General features: G+C 36.8%; 1 protein-coding gene across 2 annotated transcripts in view; it reads right to left on the bottom strand.

Moving 5' to 3' along the window:
- Positions 1 to 23,679, bottom strand: part of LOC129744360 (uncharacterized) — a 386,715-nt gene that overhangs the window by 61,119 nt on the left and 301,917 nt on the right. The window lies entirely within an intron of this gene.

Genomic DNA, 23,679 nt, shown 5'->3' with positions numbered 1-23,679 from the left:
TTTTATTGAAACTAAGAACCTAGTAAAATTTACGTCTGGTAAAGGTATTATTTTTTTTAAATCGATCGATCGAAAATTCTTTAAATGATAAGAATGTCTAAAAATTACATAGTGTAAGCAGAGAGGTTTAATAACTTTAGCTTTCCTTTTGATTTGTTTTCACTACTTTGCCCTTGTATGCTGAAATTCATCACGAGCTAATGTTTATGTCAGGCCCGAGCGAAGGGCCCGTTCTTGAAGAAAGAGGGTTGAAATTTCAAATTAAGCTAAATATAGTAACCATACCAAAAATCCACAATAAATAAGGAAATTCTTTTTTCTAAATTATCTAAATTTCTAAAACCATTTTTTTACTCATGACGACCACACAAACTCGAAGAAAATAATAAATTGTAATAATTCGATTCAACATTATTCAGAATGGAAGTTCTAATCAATGCATTTCTGGAAAGTCATTAAAAAATTATTCAAAATAATGTTCCTTATTCTGATCTACAAGTATTCCTCAAACTTAATGAGATGAGTATGATTGTTTTAAAAACACATCTCTGTGTCGAAAATGTAGACTGCTTCAAATATGTAAATATGTACAGAAGATAAGGGAATAACGAGCACGCGGGGCATAGTAAGCACTTTTTTCCACGAATGTACGAATTTTTTCAAATAAATTTTCATGAGGAACAGTTTTAGTTACTATAGTATTAATTTCTCAGCAAAAAAGAAGTCTCCTTATCATCTATATAGAAATATTAAAAAAAAACAACTAGGTTCTCAAGTGACAAAAATATTATTATTTTTGAGCATCGTAAAATAAGCTCTCATGATCGTCGAATCATCTTGATCTATAAGATATGTCCTGCAACATGATGTACATTTTGTTCCTAAATTTTCTAAACCATTAAATTTTTGATTTTAAATTGTAATCAATTTCAAAACGCGTTTTTACTTTAACTTGCGCCAACTAAGCGCCATGGATTGGGGCACGATGAGCATTTTCTGCCGTAGAATCTAGCACCAAATTCAACTCGATGAAGTCAACTGAGTTATAGAGCTACAGCTTGAGTAGTTTACATCTGACGATTTGGCCTATTGGCTAAGTGTCGTAGAGGTAATCAGTAGACTCGAATTCGATTCCTATTCGAGGTATTTTTTTTCATTTACCATTGATGATCGTTCATTTGAAAGAAACATTATGTATGAGTGTGTGTATGTCTGTATTCACAAACAGACATACATTATTTTGTTATTGCTTTGTTTGACGGATCTACAACTCACCGTGTAGTGCAAAATGCATCGATCAAGAATGGTAAATGAAAAAAAATAACCTCGACCAGGAATCGAACTCGAGTCCTCTGATAACCTCACCGACACCTTACCAATAGGCCAAATGAAACAAGTCAAGCTGTAGCTTTATAATTCAGATGACTTCATCGAGTTGAATTCCCTGCTAGATTCTAAGAAAAAAAAATGCTCATCATGCCCCGATCAATTGTGCTCATACAGCCGCAATGGGGGTTCTCATTAGGCTCATACAGTGACGGATTTCAGCTGTTGGCCTAAAACTTTTCAAATGTGTTCAAATGTGGTTTTCCCGGATTTCCCGGTGGAAATTTAATGATTTTCCCAGTTTCCCAGTAAATTTGTTTATCAGGTTTTTTTAAACCAAAAATGAAGCCATTTTTATAAAAGTTGAACGTAAATTTTCAGTAAATGAATTTTAAAGTTGAAAACTACAGATTAGAGTGATGCTCGTTGGGATTTCTACAGAAAATTGCAGTATTTGCGGGATAAAATAGAAAAGGACATCACCTGTGCGCTTTACTGAGAAGCATAACTGTGATACATATTGTAAAAAAACTTCTTTTTACAAAACTATAAACAACACTTTCGATAACTCAATGATATTAAATTTGAAGACTTCGGTCCAGTGGTTTTTGAGAGAGAGAATGCCAAATTTTGGTGTATTCGGGCTTAGATTTCTTTGCAATTTTGATGCCATGTAATACTTTCAAAATATCAAGTTGAGGATTCTATGAAAATACTTCAACTTTTCTTAAACTGAATTTTACTATTTAACTTTTTTACTCGCTTCTAAATTTTGGAATTTTTTTAGTATTTTTGTAGAATTTCGGATTGAGTAACCGATGTATAAATCACCCCTTCAATTTAATTTTGGATTCAAAATTCGAATTTTGATTTTAATTTCTGATTCTAGGCTCCGAAGTCATATACAGTACCGTTCATAATTTTATAGAAATTGGAAGCACGCGCATTGTTACTTCGAATTTGCACTTCCATAACTTTTTACTGTGATGATATTTTTTTTACCAAAGATGGATACGAAAGATAGATCAACTATCACACTATTATATCACAAAATTTGAGCTTCCTAAAATTTGCGTGGTCTGAGATACAGTAATTCTACGAAAATCGGACATTGTGGACATTCACCATTCAATCTGCAATATCTCAGAAACTGTGCTACACTTTTTATTGAAATTTTGGAGAGTGATTGTTGAGACATCAGATAACATGTCTGAAGATTTTGAAAAGTTCTATCGATGGGATCAAAAGTTACGTGAGGTACAATATTTCAGGCATGAACCTAAAAATGCCAATTCTATAGAATTTTGGACGCATTTTTCCACAAGAAGATCATAATTTATGTTTACAACCAGTAAATCTATTCAAATCAAAAACTTAAATCAGTATCGTGAAATTCTGATTTCAAAACACAAATGGGTCATTTATTCCATTTTTCATTTTCATTAATGCTATTTTTGGACATCTTTTGACTGATTAGAGGATGGAAAAGATATTGTTCTCATGAATCGTCCAAAATTGTATAGAAATCGCATTTTAAGGTTTACGCCTGAAATATTGTACCTCGCGTAACTTTTAATACCATTGATAGAATTTTTCAAAAAAATCAGACTTGCTATCTTTATGTTTCAACAATCTCTCTGCAAAATTTCAATAAAAAGCATTGCGTAGTTACTGAGATATTGCAGTTTGGATGGAACCAGTCCAAAAAGTCTAATTTTTGTAGAATTACTGTATCTCAGGCCACAGTAATTTAAAGAAGCTCAAATTTTGTGATATAATAGTGTGATAGTTGAGCTAGTTTACGCAGAAAATTTGATTAAAACATATAATCAGAGTAAAAAGTTATGGAAGTTTAAAGTTGAAGTGACAGTGCGCGTGCTTCAATTTTCTAAACAATTATGAACGATACTGTATGAGGCTCTTGGAGCCAAAGGGGTAAAAGGGCATAAAAGCTTATTTCGAGAAAACACGCTTTAAATTGATGTGTTTGGTCAATTTCCATATATTTTTCGAGAATTCATATTTTTCTATCGAATGTAAAAGTATGTAAATAAAATTCTTAAAATTCTAAAAAATCATCAAATATAGTTTGAAATGTGAAGAACTGTTTGATGCCATCGAACTCAAAATCGACCATTTTGCCACTTATACCCTTTTGGCTCTGAGAGCCTCTTATCAAGTTTGATGTTAATTGCTACTGATTGGTATTTTAATTTTTCCTCTGCAATCTTATTCTAACTAAGCATTATAATTTGGTTTAGATTCCTAACTTTTCAATTATTCTTTTAAGAATACTTTTTTAAAAACCTGAGTGTTCAGTGCGGGATTCTGGATTCGGATATTTATCTAAATTCTGAGAATAAATTTCAAGTGCGACCATAAAAATCTGTATGTTTATTCGAGCTTTACATATGAAATCTTAATCAAAAAATTATTTTTTTTTTTTTGAAATTTGCTTCTTAAATTCTGATTTTGTGTGAAAAATTTTTGGTGAATAAAATTCAGAAGTTTCAAAAGTGATTCCGTAATTCAATCACTTATGATTTGAAATTTTCAATGTTTTTTTATATCATAAAGAATGAGGTAACTAGTCAAAGCGCAGAATGGATCATTTTAAAACTTGGTATCATTTTTAAGCTCAAATTAAAATTCACCAAATAACATGGTTGGCTGGTAAACGGTGGATAATGTGCAACACGAGACCCCATAGTGGTCATATCACCTCTTATTCACAACTCCTATTTCTACCTCCCCGCGGTGCCGGCTGGGGTGCGAGTAACCTAAGCGGAGATCGGGTACCCAACCCCGGTGGATGCTTTGGTCGCATGCAGACTGAGAAGGTGGCCGCACGCGTCTGTTCCCCAGGTCAGGGGCGGCGTGCAACAACAACCGAGCGTCTGTTCTCCAGGTCAGGGGCGGCTCAAACAGCGTCTGTCTTGCAGCAAGCGGCTGAATTTATGAAATGCGGCTCCCGCCAGCTAAGTCCAAGATGGCAGCCCCATCGCGGGATAGGGACTTTAGGTTAACAACCTACTGCTCCCGATTTAAAATTGTTACGGAATCCGAAAGAAATGACCGACCTGGAACTTTGGCGACGACTTTTAGCATGAAAACACGGACACGAATTGGAACTTGGAATGTTTTAACCCTTGCCCAACAAGGCAAACTGGAACAACTTGCTAGAGAGGCTAGCCGCCTCAAGCTTGAAATTCTGGGATTGAGCGAAGTCCGTTGGCCTAATACTGGAGAACACAAGACACAATCCGGGCAAGTCCTGCTTTACTCTGGCATACGAGGAGAACATGCTACTCGGGAACGAGGAGTTGGTTTCCTGTTAAGCCCGCAGGCCTACGCGGCCCTCATTAGATGGGAACCTATAAACGAAAGAATAATCGTAGCCAGATTTAGAACACGGGTTAGAAACCTTACAATGGTCCAGTGTTATGCGCCAACTGACGTTGCCGACTTGCAGGAGAAAGAGCAGTTTTACAGTCAATTGAACAGCGTGGTTGAGAGAATTCCGAAGGGTGACATTCAAATCCATTTGGGCGACTTCAACGCAAAAATTGGCTCCGACAATCAGGACCTAGAGCGCATCATGGGGCGCCATGGCCTAGGACAGATGAGCGAAAACGGAGAGCTGTTTGTAGAATTTTGTGGCAACAACAACATGGTGATCGGTGGATCGCTCTTCCCCCATCGACCAGCACATAAGGTCACTTGGGTATCCCGAGATGGCCGAACAGAAAATCAAATTGACCACATCTGCATCAGCCGAAAATGGAGAAGGAGCCTTCTTGATGTCCGCAACAAGCGAAGCGCAGACATTGCGTCTGACCATCACCTCGTCCTTGGCGAGATACGACTGAGAGTTGCACGTGTCCAACGGCGCGAGGAGAAAGTCGGGTGTCGATACGACGTCCGCGGGTTGGAGAATCCAGAGGTGAAAAGGGCATACGTTGAACAGCTAGAATCCCGAGCCTCGGAGCTGCCGACAGACGGAACCGTCGAAGAACAGTGGTGTGGAATCAAGAATGCCTTTATCACGACGAGCCATGGTACTCTCGGTAAAGTTTGTGGAAGAAGGAGTGAATAGATGTCGAATGAAACTTGGAGGATGGTCGATGATCGGAGAAAGGCGAAAGTCGGAATTGAGCAGGCATGTACCGGGTCAGCCAAAGCAGCCGCCCGCTTACGATATGCGGAGCTGGAAAAGGCAGTTAAACGAGCTTGTAGACGAGACAAGAGAGCTTGGACAAACTCCCTAGCCGAAGAGGGAGAAAGAGCCGCCGCCAATGGAGATATCCGATTACATTATGACATTTCTCGCCGCCTCAGTGGTGAAAGGACTAATGCAAGAATGCCGCTAAAAGACCGAGCAGGTCAGTTATTGACCGATCGAACAGATCAGCTCAAACGATGGACTGAGCACTTCGAACAACTCTTCCGAGTCACGAATAGCGATGGCCAACAGAATCTGCAGCTCGAAGCGCCAACAGTAAGTCGCATAAATGGCGTCAACTCGGAAGCGCCTTCGCTGGCTGAAATAGAAGCGGCAATCAAAAACATGAAATCCAACAAAGCACCTGGGATCGATTGCATCCCTGCTGAAATGCTGAAAGCCGACCCTGCCCTATCAGCACAAATGTTGCACCGTCTTTTCACTGAGATCTGGGATACTTCAACATTCCCGGCCGACTGGATGCAGGGTATCCTCGTAAAGATCCCGAAGAAAGGAGACCTGACAGAGTGCGGTAACTGGCGAGGCATAACGTTGATCTGTACAACCCTCAAAGTACTCTGCAAAGTGATCCTGAACAGGATCCAGGAGAAAATCGACGCTACACTCCGACGGCAACAAGCTGGATTCCGATCTCGACGATCATGTATGGACCACATCACAACGCTACGAATCATACTGGAACAAATCAACGAATTCCAGGACTCTCTTCTGCTGGTGTTCGTTGATTTCGAAAAAGCATTCGACCGACTTAACCATGAAAACATCTGGGCGGCTCTAAGGCGACGAGGGGTCCCAGAGAAACTAGTCCATCTCATCGAAGCACAGTATGAGGCATTTTCGTGCAAGGTCTTGCACGACGGTGTCTTGTCCGAACCAATCCCGGTAACTGCTGGAGTGAGACAAGGATGTATTCTATCACCGCTACTTTTTCTAATCGTAATGGATGAGATTCTGATTGGATCGATTGACTGTGCACCGAACCGAGGATTGCCGTGGAATCCTTCAACAATGGTGCAACTGAACGACCTTGACCTGGCTGACGATATTGTTTTGCTCGCCCAAACACAACCAGATATGCAGAGCAAACTCGACGACCTCACCGAAAGTTCCAAGGCAGCAGGTCTCAAAGTCAATGTCGGAAAGACCAAGTCGATGGAGATCAACACAGGAAATCCCTCCAGTTTCATAATAGCTGGGCAACAAGTTGAAAATGTGGAGTGCTTCCAGTATCTTGGTAGCCAGATTACGCCTGATGGTGGTACCAGAAAAGACATCGAAACACGGATCAGAAAGGCCCGATTTGCGTTTGCGAGTCTCCGAAACATCTGGCGGTCACGCCAGATCTCTCTACGAACAAAAATCCGAATCTTCAACTCAAACGTCAAATCCGTATTGCTGTACGGGTGCGAAACTTGGTGCACATATGCGGTAACGACGCGAAAACTGCAAGTATTTGTAAACCGCTGCCTGCGGAATATCATCCGCGCTTGGTGGCCTGGCAACTGGATCTCGAATGAGGAACTACATCGCCGGTGTCATCAAAAGGCGCTAGAAATCGAGATTCGGGAACGTAAGTGGAGATGGATTGGGCACACGCTGCGAAGAGATGAAAACGAGATTTGCAGAGAGGCGCTAGATTGGAATCCAGAAGGTCATCGAAGAAGAGGCAGACCCAGAAATTCGTGGCGGCGAAGCCTAGCCGCTGAAATCCGAACTGTCGACGAGAATCTTGACTGGGACCAGGTGAAGACGCTGGCTCCGGATCGTCAACAGTGGAGGTCTTTTACCACGGCCCTATGCACCGGAGGATCGGCGCGGGATCATTAAGGTAAGTTAAGTTAAATAACATGATTACAACTCAATTTTTTTGTTTCCCGCATTTTTAATATTTTAGTGAGAACGGTTATAGTAACGTGTACCTACTGAATATTGCGATTTTTTATAAAGGAACAGTGAACTCAATTCAAAACATCCAAAAATAAGTGGAGTAAAGTAGAAGCTCTCTTTGTTAAAATTATTTAAACAACATTTATAGCCGCCGACCGTGGCTTAAAGGATAGCGTTCAAGTCTTCTAAGCCACCGGTCATGAGATTGTGTCTTGGTCACGGCGTACATAATACTCTATCTGTGAGGCTGGTGGTGTTAGCATTTCTAAGATGCTAGCCAATATATCCTTGAAAGATGTACGCTTTAGAATTTAGATCTCTTCAGAGAAATATGAAGTTTCACTAAGATCCTATATGTGTGTGTTTGTTTATAAACATTTGATAATAAGACCTTTGAAAAATTTTACTTTTAAAAAATTGGTTCATTTACAGGTGAGTATGGACTGAAGAAATCACTGCATTCATATCAATCTTTTTCCTTTCTACTAACAACATTTCATCTTTATTTGTTCAAACGAATTCATTAGAATTTTTGTTCAAATATGTTTGTTATATTGCTACTACTTTTTTCGAATTTTGATTCAGCACAACCTTTTTTAAAGAAAAAAAAAATTAGCTTCTGATGAAGCTTCGAACATCATAGTTTTCGAAATGTAAAAAACAATCTGATTTCAACGTATGAATTTTAATTGTTTTCACTGATCACGTATAACAGTTAAGTAAAACGCCGCGACGTTTAAAACACAAGTGAAGTGGCACAAAAAATATTATGAGTTAAATGCTTTAATAAAATTATATTTGTAAATAAAAAAAAACCTATCTCTTCATCCATATTTTAGGACTTTTTCCAGAGATTAGTAACGAAAGTGTACTATAGTACAAAATATTAAATTCATCTATCAATTACCGCCATAAAAGTTATTTACCGAAACTTAACGTATTCAAGCTTTGCAGTTATCAAAAGTTTACAATGATTTTTTTTCACATTGAACAACATCTTTTAGCTAAAAAATAGTTTATGCTCGATGCCCAAATTTTTCCACGACTTTTCGTTAAATTAAAATACATACATATAAAATAATTTTTAACCAGAACTGGAACAGCTCTGAGCCTTGAGATGTATGCGTTGAGCCTGAAAAACTTGACTTTTTTTTAGAAACTCCCAACTTTTCCTCGCAATATAATCATGAAATTAAAATTTCAATTTTTCTCGGTTTTTACTATTTTTTTTGTCATCTAGAAGTAAACGACTATGGATTTAAAAAGTTCTGATTTTTTTTTATCATGACGAAATAAATGAACTTTAGGATTCAATAAGGTTTTGTATAAAAAAAAATCTATAACGAATTGTCCCAATTTGATTCGAAATTCCAGATTTTTCGCGGTTTTACCGGTGCCATTTTCAATTCTCAACTATTCCCGATTATTCCCGTTTTCCCCGGTTCGCTTGTCACCCCCTGTAGTGTTGATTTAAACATTAACATGCCGAACTTAGTTCGAATTGCCATGATCGCTAGTGTATGAAAGGCATTATATTGCACCAGAAGGGGTTTTCAAACAGAATATTGATTGTTGACAGATGCGAAATTCATTTATAAGAAAATTGAGAAGAAAACTTGATTGATATTTTGAAAGATTTAACCAGACAATTTTGATGCCTTTCTCCACCAACGAAAGAGTTTGAGATCCCCTGCCTAACTTGTAAGCAAATCACAGCCAAAGATGTTGATCGAGTAAGGATGAGAATGCACTACCTTCACTCACATTCACCGTCGTAGCCATGGCTGGGAAATTCGGAAGCATGCATGGAACGTACGACGATGACGTCTAGAATGCAGAGCGACCCCCAGCATGTGGCCAAAAGCTTTCACATTTCAACCTAATCCGGGCTCAAGATTGAACAGTGCAACTTCCGGTTCATTCCAAATCGACCCAACTTCTTGGGTCGAAATTTTCCAAGATTTGCTCCCTCAACTGTCACGCCAATTGCGTCGTTCTGGAGCACAACTTTCTGCTGACTCTGCCTGCATCTTTCGTCTTTTGGACGCTCCGCTCTCATTCTACTTTGAGCCGCAAAAGCTCTTCATTTCATTTAGCAAACAAAATAGCCCGAGGCAAAGGAAAGGGATTAAAGAAGGCTATCGACACACGGAACATCAAGATGTGGGTGGGAGTCTGAAGCGATGGCGATGATGATGATGATGATGATGAGTGGTATGAGAATAAATTGATGCATCCTTCGTTCACATAGATGGTGTCGGTTCGGACTGTGTTCTAACTACATACCAAGAGTATGGCGAAATTCTTTGGAACTTGTTCTGCCGTCGGTAGTCATTTGCATGTGATTGGGAGTGTATGGCCCGAGGACCTATTCTGGTTTAATGAGACTAGCTTTGCGGTTTTTGTAGATTATTATTGATTGTAAGCAAAATTTTCTCAGACAGAAATGCCCTCGGTCTGTTAAAAATTGTGTTTAAACGATTGCTTGAAGTTCATACATTATCCTTTATCCCAGAATATTATCTCAAAATCAATGATAAAGATATTTATCAAAATCTGGACTCAGTTTTTTACAGAAATTTTTATGTTCATAATGCTATTCAATTGAAGCACTCACTAAGGAGGCAATTTTCGAACCGCCATAATTGCAAACGAAGGAGCAAAACAACTTTCTTCAATACATTGTTGCTCGAATCCGTAAATATACATTGCTGAGAATAACGTTGACTGAGGCATGGTTGAGAAACTTTTTTTTTCTCTATGGCGACCGTCAAAAATTGATTGAAGGAGTTTCCACGCCATTTGATAAGCCACACTAATCTAAATACTTGGATACTAAATGGATTTCCGTCCGTCTGTGAAAACTGGCAGATTGAAAGCCAGGCGAAGTTTCTATCATGGTTTGGGACCCCTCCCTCTTACAGGAATAACAAAACCAAAAGATAAATGTCTTCACAACTCGAGAACAGATCAAGCAAATGGCACCAAATTTGGCATGAGAGGATATTCAAGCAGATTAAACATTTCTAAGATGGTTTGAGACCTCTTTCTGTCCTTCAGTGAAGAGATTGAAGGGTAGAGGGGGGGGGGGGTCTCCTATACAAATTTCGGAATGACGATTATTGTCTCACTTGAAGCCCACGGGAGAGCAAAATCATTTCAAAATTTACAAACATGGCGGAGTTTCAATCATGTCCGATTTAAACTGACTTCAGACGACATTTAATACGAACTTTTCACTTGCAGTTGGATTTGCGATTCGTAACACCATTATTAACGACTTAAATTATCATTTTTGATAAAATTTCATTTATGCTGGTATTTGGATATAGGGGAACCCCATACAATTTTTGCATAACTCGATTACTTATTAAACGAAAGGAATCAAATTTGGCATGCAGGGGTATTTGGGTGAACGAAATGTTCCCAACATGGTTTGAAGGCCATCCCACCTTTCATTGGAGAATCCGAAAGCGAAGAGGGGGTTCCCATTTAATTTTTCGAATGAAGAGCAAATAGATTGGCATTTGGCATGGAAAGATATTTTGTTTAGGAAAAAAAACTCTTGGATTGTTTGCGACCTTTTCCTTATCCCATTGAAGAAATATGAAAAGGAGAGCTTCATACATTTTTTTAAATAACTCGATAACTTTTTGAGCAAAAGGAGCCGGAAGAGTATATGCAAACAAAAAATATTATTTAAGACTCCTCCCTACTTTTCAATGGGGAGGAAAAAAACGTAGACATACATTTTTGGATAACTCGAAGAATGATCAAGCCAACTAAAAAAAAACCCGATTTAATACACTTAACAGTGGATTGGAGGCTTTCTTACAGAGTGTAAATTATCTTTGGAAACATATGACACAATGATGGATACCTTATTTCTGAATTATTTATGATTAATCTACAAAAAAGATTATGATTAAAAAAATCTAAAACAAAAATTACTAAACTCAATATAAAAGAAAAAGATGGCCAGTACTTTTTTTGGAGGATAAGCGAACTGATATTCAAGGAGTTCATTTACTATCAAAATATTTCAAACTATTTAAGTTTGAGAGCCACAAATTTCGACGCTCACTAGTGGTCAAGGGGTTCAAAAAACTCACATGATAGATGTCGTGGGATCGATTCTCGGTTGTTTGACGAACTTTTTGTCAAATTTTTTACTGCCTCGGTAATTAATTTAGCGATTGCTGGATACTGCTGCTGAGCAAATGGCTACCTTTTTTGGAGCCAACGTAAGCATGATATGTTCTATGGAATAGACAAATTTTAAACAATTTTGTTTTTTTTTTAGTTTTGAGATATGACCTGCAGGAACTCGTCGAGCTGAGTCGATTGGTATATATAAAGTGGTGTCTTGGACCCTTAATTAATGATATCCCCAACTGACCGCTCGCTATGCCTTTCTGTAAGAAAGCCAAAAAGGGATTTGAATATAAGAAATGTTTGCATAGTTTTTAAATAGGAGTACTTTCATAAATATTTTTTATGTTTTGTGTGATTTGGAAACTGATCAAGAAAATGGAACCAAATTTGGCATGAGAAATGGATTTATTTTCGCAAAATATAGGTACTTATGAATAAATAAATACCGAGTATTAATTCATTAGTTTTTTTTTTTCTAAGTGAATGGGAAAAATTCATGTGAAAACTATCGACACAATTCGAACAACACACAAGTTCCACAGAAGTTCCATTTCGTTAGAAGTTCCTCATGGAACTAAAAAGATTGTTAGAAGTTCATTAGAAAGCACGATAGTTAAATATAATTTTCTTATTTTGTAAGTTGTTTGGAACGCATACAAATCTTTCTTTTTACGCCTATGGACTTTTCATGTGCGTTCAAAAGTCTAAATTGCAGGGCTAGAAGTTGGTCACTTTAAAGTAATTTTGTCACTTTTTTCAGGCTGGGCACTCAAAAGCTACTTTTTTTTGAAATTTGGTCATTTAAACAAAAATCATTTTTCGATTTTAAATGCTCTTGGTTGAATCGAATGAGAGATAAACTTGTGAAAAGTGACTCAATTGAATCAAAAATATCAGATATTTAATTTCTAAGTTCCCTTTTAGACATTTTCGAATCATTTGAAAGTTTGGTACATATACATAGAATATCAGATTTCAAAAACCTATTTGAAGTTTTCGAAAACTTTCAGTAATTTCTAAAACCTCTAAAAAGGGTTTACTGATATATTTTCTACAGTATTTCAAGAAATTTCTTAGGCGTTTCTTGGACCCAATAATTTTTTCAAGAAATTGTTTTGTTCATCATTTATTAATATATTTTGAAAATTCCTACCTTTTAGAACCTCATTTTTAACTAGATGTTTCTAATGATTGATATGTGAATCGTGCAATAAAGTCTGCAGTGAATCTCTTTGAAAATGTTCCATTTTTGGTTGGTAAATTCTCTTTGAGTTAGTTTTAAATATGAAAAAAATTAATCTTTTTAGTGTTATTATCATGAATCTTAAGTAAATTTTTCGTTAAGCTTCTTTGAGGCATTGTTAATCAGCTGTCAAATTATTGTCGTTCAACTTTTTCCGTTTTCTATTATTGTTTTGTCACAATTTTATGGGACCTCCCAATTTTTATTTTATTGACTCTTTCATGAAATGAAATTTCTGTAAATATAAATCTTAACTCAATTTCAAGTAAATTGTTTAAACTTTTCGTTGAACATGTGCTGGTTTTTCATTTGCATCTGTAGATTTCACACATATAACAATTTTTCTTCATTATTTTTGGTTTCAGTAAATTTATTTCGAATTGTTAACTTTTTTCAATTAAATTTTGGACTTTGGACTGTTTTAGTGACTTTGAAAAAAAATTAATTTGGGTACCCGGGTGTATATACTATAGGATGAGTTTTCGAAATTCGTGGGTTTTTATTCCAAGACAATGGATAAACTCGAAGTTTTTGTTGGGCTAAGTTGTCCTAGTCTTTCGGGTACGATCTTTTGATTCCCTTCCATTGTTACCCTAGAACATAAGGGTTCAGTGGTCGCTATTCTTAAATTATCTTAGCTCATTTAAAATGTTCCTCTATTTTCCAACATATTGCTTTTCTATTAGTGAGGCCAAGAGCCTTTCAAAAAACGTTTTTCAATCAACAGAATTGTCTTCAAGCATTTTATTTTAGTTTTGGAAGTCATTTTTCAGTTAGTTTTCGGCTTGATCTGGTCACTAATTTTACCCTAATTTCGCTTGAAAGTAACTATTTTGCCCTACTTTTTTACCGCATGGTCGCTTCTAGCCCTGAAATTGAGCATTTACGAAAAATGGTCTCGAGTACCTTTTATTCAGCCAAATGGAACTTTGAATGCACACGATTTAGTAACTATGCGACTTTTGGTTACTTGGGATTGGAAATCAGATTTAAGACCAGGTTTTGATAACAAATTTTTTTAAAAGAAAAATTAGAATAAATCCCTTTTATTTAAAAGGGTTGATTTTTAATAATGTTGAAATTCCAATATATAATAACTTACTTAAAAATAAAAGTTTGAATCATTTTTATTAAATTTTCATCAATTTTACAAGGAGTAGCAAAGCACTCCGTGCCAGCTAATTAATCACTGTTTGCAACATGCTGATTAAGGGGGGAGTAGGGTCTAACGGGTAAAAAAAAACACCATTTTCACGATTTTTTTTTAGAGCTATCGTTCAAACAAATGTATTCAAATTTTTTGCATTACACAAAGCATTGTTAAAAGAACATTTCGTAATTTTTTCGTAGAAAAATATTGAAAAATGAGCCGGTGACGGAGCACTTTCGAGGATGCTGTTTAGAAAACAGGATTTACGGTGGACACTGTATCTCAGCACAGAATCATTTGAAGTCAAAAAATCAGAGCAAAATATTTTTAATAGATGTTTTTCTGGACCCCAACGATTTTATTTAACTTAATTTTTTTTAATGAAATTTTTGTGGCTGTTTGAAGTAAAAACTACGATTTTTCACGAAAAAACCGCCATTTTTTGACCCTACTCCCCCCTTAAACAAAGCTTGCCAGATTGCCCAGCTTTATCCGGGTTTTCCCGGATATTTGATACAAAATTTGAAAAAGTCCGGTCCGGCCCGGTTGCCCGGATTTCGTTGAAATATACCCGGATTTTGATCGGATTTATTTACTTTATTTACCAAAACAAATAAAAAAAACCAATTATGTTACAAAATTTTTTATTTATGCTTCCAAAAGGAATTTTTTTGAATAAATTTTATAAAATCAACAATAAAAAGTTTTTTCGAAGCCTAAAAAACGTTTTAAAATCTACTTATGAGCTTAGATAAAAAAAAACATTTTTCAAGTTTTTCCAGGAAATTTCTGCGTTTTGAACAATTTTGCCCGAATATTGCCCGGATTTTTGGACGAACATTTTGAAATCTATTGCCCGGATATTGCCAGGTTTTTAAATAAAATAGCCCGAATTTATCCGGCCCGGATGCGTGCTGAAAAAATTCTGGCAACCTTAGAGTAAACGTATTGGGTTCCAGAAACTGGGAATTGACTGGGATTAATCAAAACAAAAGGCTCAAATGTAGTACACTAAGGTTGTTTAACGCGATTTGATTTTGCTCAGTTTTACTAACACGGCTTCTTTTTAAACGATTTTTGCCATGGAGACGATTCATCTACACGGCTCTCGCAAATCAACACGTTTTTTGAGCGAAAATATTTCAAGTCCTGTGCCTTAACGACGGATTTCATACCGCGAAAAAAAACCTCATTTATGGCCATTGATCTTTACCGTCAAACCGCGTGTTTGAGCCCAGAAAAGAAAAAAAACATCCTTGACATTAAAGAAATCTATCTTCAACCATTGCGAGGCGGATTATTATCCAACTAGTTACTATGAATTTGTGCATAATATCTATCATTTTTTCAAAAGTTTTCCAAATTATTTAAAAATCAGAGGAAACAAATGCCGTTGATTGAACGTTATATGATTTTTTTAATGTCTAAGTTAATACATACTTGAGTATTGTTGTGATTTCTATCTTGCACTATTAATAATATGAAGGAGCCCGATGGTTATTCAATTTTTATTCTAGGTTTATTTTTTCAATGAAAACAACCAATTCCCTAAATTTCAAAAACACATTTCATTCGATTGGTAAGAGAATCCGTTCACAATGCAAACTTTCTTGCAACAAAGTACTACTAGAGCATATTCACAATTGGCAACCTATGTATATATAAATCGGAAAATTGAAATTAAAATGTTTTGCAAATTTGCAATAAATTAAAGTATTATTTTAACAAGTTGAAGAAAAAAATCTGTGAAATGATCGGGTTTGCAGGAAAACTCAAAATTTATCATGAGGACGTTTTGTCAATGACTTAAATCCAAACTTAAACGTCGGGAAAAATGCTAATTTTTGTATTTGCTTCTTTTCGACAGAAATGCCAATTTAAATCATCCTTCAAACGTACGTTTCTATTTTATGCCAATTTAAACTACTACATTGACTGGGGTAAAGTTTTAAAATCCATCCAAGCTGAAATAGTTGTTCTCAATTTCCTTATGCTTGAGTTGATGCTCTTAGAAAATATAAAACAAATGAACTCATCAGCAAATATAATATGCAAACGAGAGCTACGAAACTTTTTCAAAGCAAGACTCGAAACTTCAGCAGCAGATGGAGATTCAAATTAAAATAACATAAACATTGGCAGCAGCCAAACTTAGAAAATACAAACTCCAGCTTTGATAAACAGATTTTTTCTTAGTTTTCTTTCCCCAGTGCAAATATTAGAATAAATGTTTCACTTTGAAGGTTAAAGTTCTGCAAACCAAAGTACGTATAAAAAATGTTCGAATGATGAGCCATTTTAATAATAATTTTTGGAATTCCTATTCTCAACATAAATTTCGCTTTGGATCGTGCTAATTGTTTCAAATTTTAATTTTCCCAGTCATAGCGGACGAAAATTGAATGCTCCAAATGCTGACAAAACTCGACAAAACAAAACGGGAGGTCCCAGAATTCGGGCTAATGAAAACGGCAACAACGCGGCACCGGAAGCACAATCATATTGAATGGAGATAATGCACAGCACACGCTTTTCGAAAATTATGGAAAGCCTAGTACCGCTTTATGTAGAGAGCCGGTTTATATTTTCACATCCCGACCAGACGATGAATGTGTAGTTGCTGTTGCTGTTGCTGAACAGTTCTTTAACAGTGAATGAATGCATGCAAATTCTAAATGGTGCAGCAGCAGCATATAGCAACAAACATGAATGGGAAAAACCGGAAAGGTCAAAGATATTGTGTGTTTGAATGAATATTCATAGCCGGGATGAAAATTATTCATGCATTTTGTTTGATGTGTCGTCCTTCAGAGTACCGACCGGAAGGATGCCCTGCTGAAAGGAAGAAGCGTTTGTGCACCAACGACTTCCTGAGTTGAAACGGGTGCATTATGGTAGGGATTTTCGGTTAAATATTTGGTGTTTGAGCCCTTGCGTCACTAATAGGGTAAATTTTATTGGAAGGATTTGAATTTATTGGATTTTTAAACCAGAAACTTATCATCTTGTTAGCATAATCCAGGAAGCTTACGAGTTCAACCTTGTGTGATGAATAAATAAATTGACTGCGAAAAAAAAATTTCAACGCTTGCGAGACACTGTCTGTTTTCATTATTCGTAATTCAATGAAAGACAGTAAGCTAAATTTTCCGCATATAATTTATGTGCATGAGATAGCAGTATCTGACACCCACACGGAACGATTCCCCTTCTTGCGAAAAGAATCACCCAACTGAGGAAAAAAGCAACCCACAGTTGAAGGATGCAACAAATCTGCTGACGAACGAGGAATTATTTAACATCTTCTTTTTTTCTCTCCGAGTACATGCATTTTATGCAGCGGGGTGTTTTTAAACTATTATATCATAACTGCCATTTTGTTGGTGCAATTACTTCCACATCTTCTGTGAACCAGGAAAACTAACTAGAAGCTGTAGAATTTTCCCGGCACCCCCAACTTCGCACCGATGGGGATCTGACTCAAACTTTCTGAGGTTTGAGACGCAAAATCCTTGAAATAGAAAACGGACAAACGAACCAACCGAGATCGGAAAAAAACTAGTAGGACTTTGCTCGCCATGCCCGGGCGTTGATTTTGTCCTTCCCGGAAATCGTATAACATATCTTTGATTTCCAGCAGAGTAGCTCCAGAGAGCTGACGGTGATGCTGATGATGAGGATGGCGCCCTTTGCTTCTATGCAGAAAAGAAATCAGAGGATCAGAGGTGCAAAGAGATCCCATCATGAAACATGCAGTGCCGATTCTAACAGCCCGACGTCAGCTCCGAAAAAATCATCTTGCAAAGTTGCAGACTGATTCTATTTCCCTTACGTGCAGAGCGTCGAACGTGTCTGCAAGTAAAAGTCGCGATGACTGCACGTTACGAAAATTTCAAACTTGCAAGCCCGAAGATAAAATCCCTTGAGCCGAACAGAAAGAATCATTTCCGAAGATAGCTACAGTCTGCAAGTTGCTTGCATGCAGCGCGATGATGCGATGTACGTTTGCAAATTTGCAAGTTGCAACTTACAAGTTACAGGACGGTGGACTCGTTCTTGTGCGGTTGGATTCGTTCCACTAACCTAGGACCGACCGAACCGAGTTCATGGAGAAAGAAAGTGATAGGCCGAAGAGCCACAGCCACCGACCATCAAATTTTGCAACCCTTGCCAAAGTAATCGGGGTTTATGCTCGGAATGCTGGCCAGGAGCCAGTTTTGAATCAGTTCGAAGAAATTGTTAGAAATGTGCTTGCCCAGTGAACGAATTAAAAAATCGCTTAAGAACAGTTTAATCCGAATATACAAACCTTCGCTACGTTGTGACCTTACTTTTTACGAAAATAGCCTCCATTTACATTGTTGCGACTGATGTATTTAAATATATTCACACCCGATAATGATGATTTATGCTTAATTCGCATTAATTTTACCGAACAACATCAAGTTATTAATTATTCGGAAAACAAGAAAAGGAAAAGTCCACTGGGAGTAAAATCTTCTATTGTATCGGTAAATTTCTGCTATATCCGATAGCTTTTACTATTTAGTGAGGTCAGACGGATGGAAGTAAAACGCTTCTATTAGCTTCAGGCTTCAAAGTAAAACTGTCTTTATTAGTGTATCTCGTAGTGAGAGAGATGTAATTCAAGTGGTACAATTGGGGTTCTTATGATAATTTCAATTCTCTCTCACATCTTCCCCTTTAAGATTGTATGATAAAAAAAATATAGCTTATATACTATTTTCCTTATTATCTAGTTAATGTTTTCTAAATAATAATTCGAGGTTCAAGTTGTCATGCTTTTTTTCGGTTGTTCTGTTTGACCGCCTAAGAGTAAGGGGTTCTACATCTGCTACATCACTTTCATTTTAGTTTCTTGATGGAGTAATACTTTGATCTGTTTCATTTTTATCGCCTTGTTTAGCAAAAGAAGCGTCATTTGCATTTTTGAGTATAAAAGGGTTATTACAAATTTTTTTTAATTGGTTTACATGGGCTTTTTTGGTTGATCCTTCGAACTGTATGAGATACGTCATTTTTGAGTTTTTTTTTTATGATTTCGGCTTCAATGCTGAATGTTTTCCCATTAATTTTGTGCGTATAAATAACTTTTTCGTTCTTTTTGAATTGCTTTTTAGTATCATCATGCTTAATATTTTCGTTCAACAAATTAAACTTTTTAGGATTCAGTCCTGATAGAAGTGTTCGAGGGAGAAATGCAAAAATTTTGTTATTTGGAATTATTTGATCTTCTGTAGTTAGAGTTTGATGATGTTCGTGCAGAAAACTTCGAATTCTATTGTCTATCTGAAAAGAGGAAATATTTTCGTTTTAAGTCATTAATTTATCTAGAACTTGTTTCGTAGTTTGAACAGCTCCTTCTGCGAGTCCGTTACTCGCTGGGTGGTAAGGAGGAGAAGTTATATGATAAACGTTTCGAGCTTTCAAAAGTTTTTGAATTGTTGACTGTTAAATGGCGGCCCATTGTCACTAACGATGATATTTGCAAAACCAAAAGTTGAAAATATATCGTCAAGTGCTTGCGCGACGTGTTCTGCGGTAGTTAGTGACATTCTTTAAATTTCGATCCACCGCGAAAAAGCATCTATTAAAATTAAAAAGTTTCTGTTATATTTGTGGAAAAAGTCGATATGAACTCTTTCAAATGGTTTTTTTGTTTCTGGCCAGTTTCCGTAGATTTTAGAACTTCTATCGATATTAAGAATTTGGCACTTAGAACAGTTGGAAACATAGTTTTCGATATCCGATCCCATTCCTTCCCAATAAAGATATAGGCGAGAAAGCTGTTTCATTTTTAAAGATCCGCGATGATTTGCATGCAAAAGTTGAAGAGCGGGTGGTTTCAGAGTTGTTGGAATAACTATGCGTTCGCCAAAAAGGAGACAACCTGCTTCTAAATCAAGTTCATGCCTTTTTCCAAAGTAGTTCTTTAGTAATTTACCTGTTACATGGCTGGGCCACCCATTAAGAGTGTGCTGTTAACCAAAGAAAGTAAAGGATCTTAGGATGTCTTTTCGCTTATTAGATTTGTATTAATTTTTGAAGTATTTTCACTTATTAAGTAGTTAATATTGTTCATTGAACTACGTAAGTTCTCATCCAAATCTTTTTCGCTCAACTCTTGATCTAATGGGAGTCTTGACAGACAGTCAGCGACAAATTTTCTGATCCTGGTTTATAAATTATGTTATAGTCAAAAATGGATAATCTGATAAAATATCTTTGTAACCTATTCGCGATTACCATTGGTCCTCCTTTTTTGTTGCAAAAAACGCCAATAAGTAGTTTATGATCAGTAAAATAGAGACTTTTTGACCTAGTACATATTTATAGAATCTTTCCATAGAAAAAACTATAGCCAGAGCTTCCCTATGCAAAATTGGATAACTTTTCTCCGCTTTTGTAAGCCTACGCGATGTAAAGAAAACCGGAAATTCTTTGCTGTCTATAAGATGACTCAAAACTCCCGAAATTCCCTCATCGCTGGCATCGCACGTCACGATTATAGGTTTTGATGGATCGAAATGGGTAAGTATTTTGGCACTGCAAATCGCTTCTTCACTTTTCTCGAATGCTTTTTGGCAACTGGTGTCCCAATTCCAAATTTTGTTTTTGCATAGCAAATTATGCAGAGGAGCTAAAACAACATTGAGTTTTGGAATGAATTTCATATAGAACGTTATCATTCCGAGAAACGCCTTTAGCTGTTTTTGGCAAGTTGGCACTGGCACGGCCCTAATTGCCCTCACCTTCTCCGGATTTGGCGACACACCTGCCTCCGATAAGATGTGACCTAAATATCTCACTTTAGGAACGAACCACTGGCATTTCTCGTCATTGACTTTAACGTTATATCGAACAAGCCTTTCTAGAACGACTTCGACTCTCTTCAAAAGCTCCACATCGGACCCTGCCCAAATCAAAATATCATCAATGTAGCCTTGTGCATTGGAAACTCCGGTTAAAATTTTATCTATCGCGGATTGAAAAAGGCTAGCTGCAGGTTTCACACCGAAAGGTAATCGCTTGTAGATGTAAACTCCCATATGAATGTTAATAGCTAAAAGCTTTTTTGTGCGCTCTGAGACTATCAATTGCTGGTAAGCTCCTCTCAAATCAATCACGGCGAAAGATTTAGCTTTGCTTTTATTGGTAATGAGATCTTCTATGGTGGGTAAGGGGTAATGATGTGTTTTGATATAAGGATTGATTGTCTTTGAACCATCCATACATATTCGTATGTCTGATTTGTCAGGTTTAACCACTACTACTATAGGCGACGCCCAATCTGTGTACTCTGTTTTCTCTAGTATTCCCTTACTTACTAAAGCTTTCAAATGGTTCTCTACCTTCTCCCTATGCTTGTATGCGACTGTATACGGTTTGTGCACTATATATACCGCGTTCTTGCTCATTTGAATATCCACCACAATATCTTTGATGGGCTGAGAAAGATCGTCATGGAAAGCTCTGGAATACTTTCAGGCTTCAAAGTAAAACTGTCTTTATTAGTGTATCTCGTAGTGAGAGAGATGTAATTCAAGTGGTGCAATTGGGGTTCTTATGATAATTTTAATTCTCTCTCACAATTTCCAGTCATTATGTATAGTTTTTTCCCCCAATGACAGCCCGTCAACAACAGTGTCATATATTGAAAACTGGCAATCAGCAATGGAAGTGCATCCACCTATCATCGTTTTACCAGATTCATGCTAAATTTTCATCTACATGCTGGAAAAAATTCATAAAATTATAAGTTCATGTGAATTAGAACACGGTTGAATTTAAAACATTTATGAATTGGTTTTATTTCGATGGTAATCCTGCTACGTTAAAAATCAATACTTTAGACATAGTTGACTTCAGCTTAGAAGTTTCAGTTAAATTGATAGCAAAGATCACTTGGCCACTGCTGCAGACTAAAATTTTAGACATGGATGGACAAGATTTATATCAAAATTGCCATATTTTGAAGCTAGCGTACAGCAGAGATTGGTATTTCTATGAAAGTTTCGCAACATTGATCCGCCTATGGGCTCTTTATGTATACGAAAAAAACGTTTGCATAAATTCCATAATTTCGGGGATCTTAAAATGTCAAAAACCATTTGATCCACGGACATAAGGTTTTTGAATTTTTATGACCCCTGAGTATATGCTAACTTTTTTTTTCTTCAATGTACAAATTCAAGCCATACTAGTGATTAAACCACACTAATCAAGCCACACAGATGATAGCTCCCAGAGTAGTGTAGGATAAGAGAGCAATCTACATCAGCTGATGTGTGCTATTAACACTTTATCCACACAGCTGATTGACTTTCGATTGGACCTAGCTCCAAAAAATAAATAAAAGTTTTAGTGAAAACCAGCTAAGTCAAGTTTATGAAAAAATCAACGTGATTCTTAAAAGAATTATATTTATTATATTTATTTTCATAATTTTCCGTTTCACGACATAACTTGCTCGTTGCACCCCTGCTTCCGAACATCAGTTTTGCAGGAAATTCGTCCGGGATTCTCGCAACATGCCCTGCACAGCGTATCCGTCCAATCTTTGTCACCAGCTCGTGGTCCAACCTTCGCCTCCACACTCCCATCTCCTGCACGTCACCAAAGATAGTTCTTAACACTCGACGCTTAACGCTCGAATACTTCGAGTGTGCGCAGGTCCTCCTCGAGCAATATCCATGTCTCGTGCCAGTAGAGAACAACCGCTGATAACTTCCGCTAGCAATTCCTTTTTTGTCTAGGCAATACGCAATATCGTTATGCACTTTCATGAGTGCTGTTTCTGTGCCGTGAGATGAGCGAAAACCAGATTAAAATTCATATGACATATTGTTTTGATTTAGGTATACTGTAATTTATTGTTTGATTATTTTTTCAAAAATTTTTGAAGTTGCACTCAGTATATTAATAGGTCTTAAGTTGGCCAAGTCAACAGCTTTCGCTTTTTTTTGGGATTGGAATTATTCTAGATTTTTTCCATTGGTATGGAAATTTGGAAGTTTTTATAATGGCATTGAAAATGTGACTAAGTGCAGGTAGGATGAATGGTAAAATAATTTTAATAAGACGGATTGGTATTTCATCCACTCCTAGAGCATTTGATTTAACCGAATTAACAGCGTTAATGATTTCGTAGTCTTCAATAGATTTAAATTCAAATCCCTGTGAGCTAGAAGGGCAATGCAATTCTTCAACTTCGAGATGAGTGAAGTTAGAAGAGAAATAATCATTTATTTTGGCAGCAGAGAAGTTCGACACAGCCAAATTCCCTGCAGATTTTTTCAATCCAAACTTTGATAGGACACATTTGTTATTACTCACCCAATTTTTCAATTCGCAGCCTCCTACCGTGAGAGCTAATAATACTTGCGTTGCTCTGTTCGCAGCTTCTTTCGACGTGTCCGCGCTATCAAAATAGTCGTTCATGTAAGTTTTGCTCTGGATAGCATTTGTTGCTTTGGGGTAATCCTTTTGACAGTCTTCGGCGTTCAGTTGCATTACATATAAAGCAGCACATGGTGAGCAGGCAGCTCCAAAAATCATAACATCCATAGTGCAAACATCAGGTGGATATTCAGGATCGAACCGGAATAGAAAACGCTGAGCATGTTTGTCCTAATGCGAAACTGGTGAAACATT

Source organism: Uranotaenia lowii, chromosome 2 (assembly GCF_029784155.1).
Source record: "Uranotaenia lowii strain MFRU-FL chromosome 2, ASM2978415v1, whole genome shotgun sequence".
NCBI lineage: Eukaryota > Metazoa > Arthropoda > Insecta > Diptera > Culicidae > Uranotaenia > Uranotaenia lowii.
The sequence above is the reverse complement of the archived record's forward strand: the minus strand, read 5'-3'. Positions and strand labels throughout refer to the sequence as shown.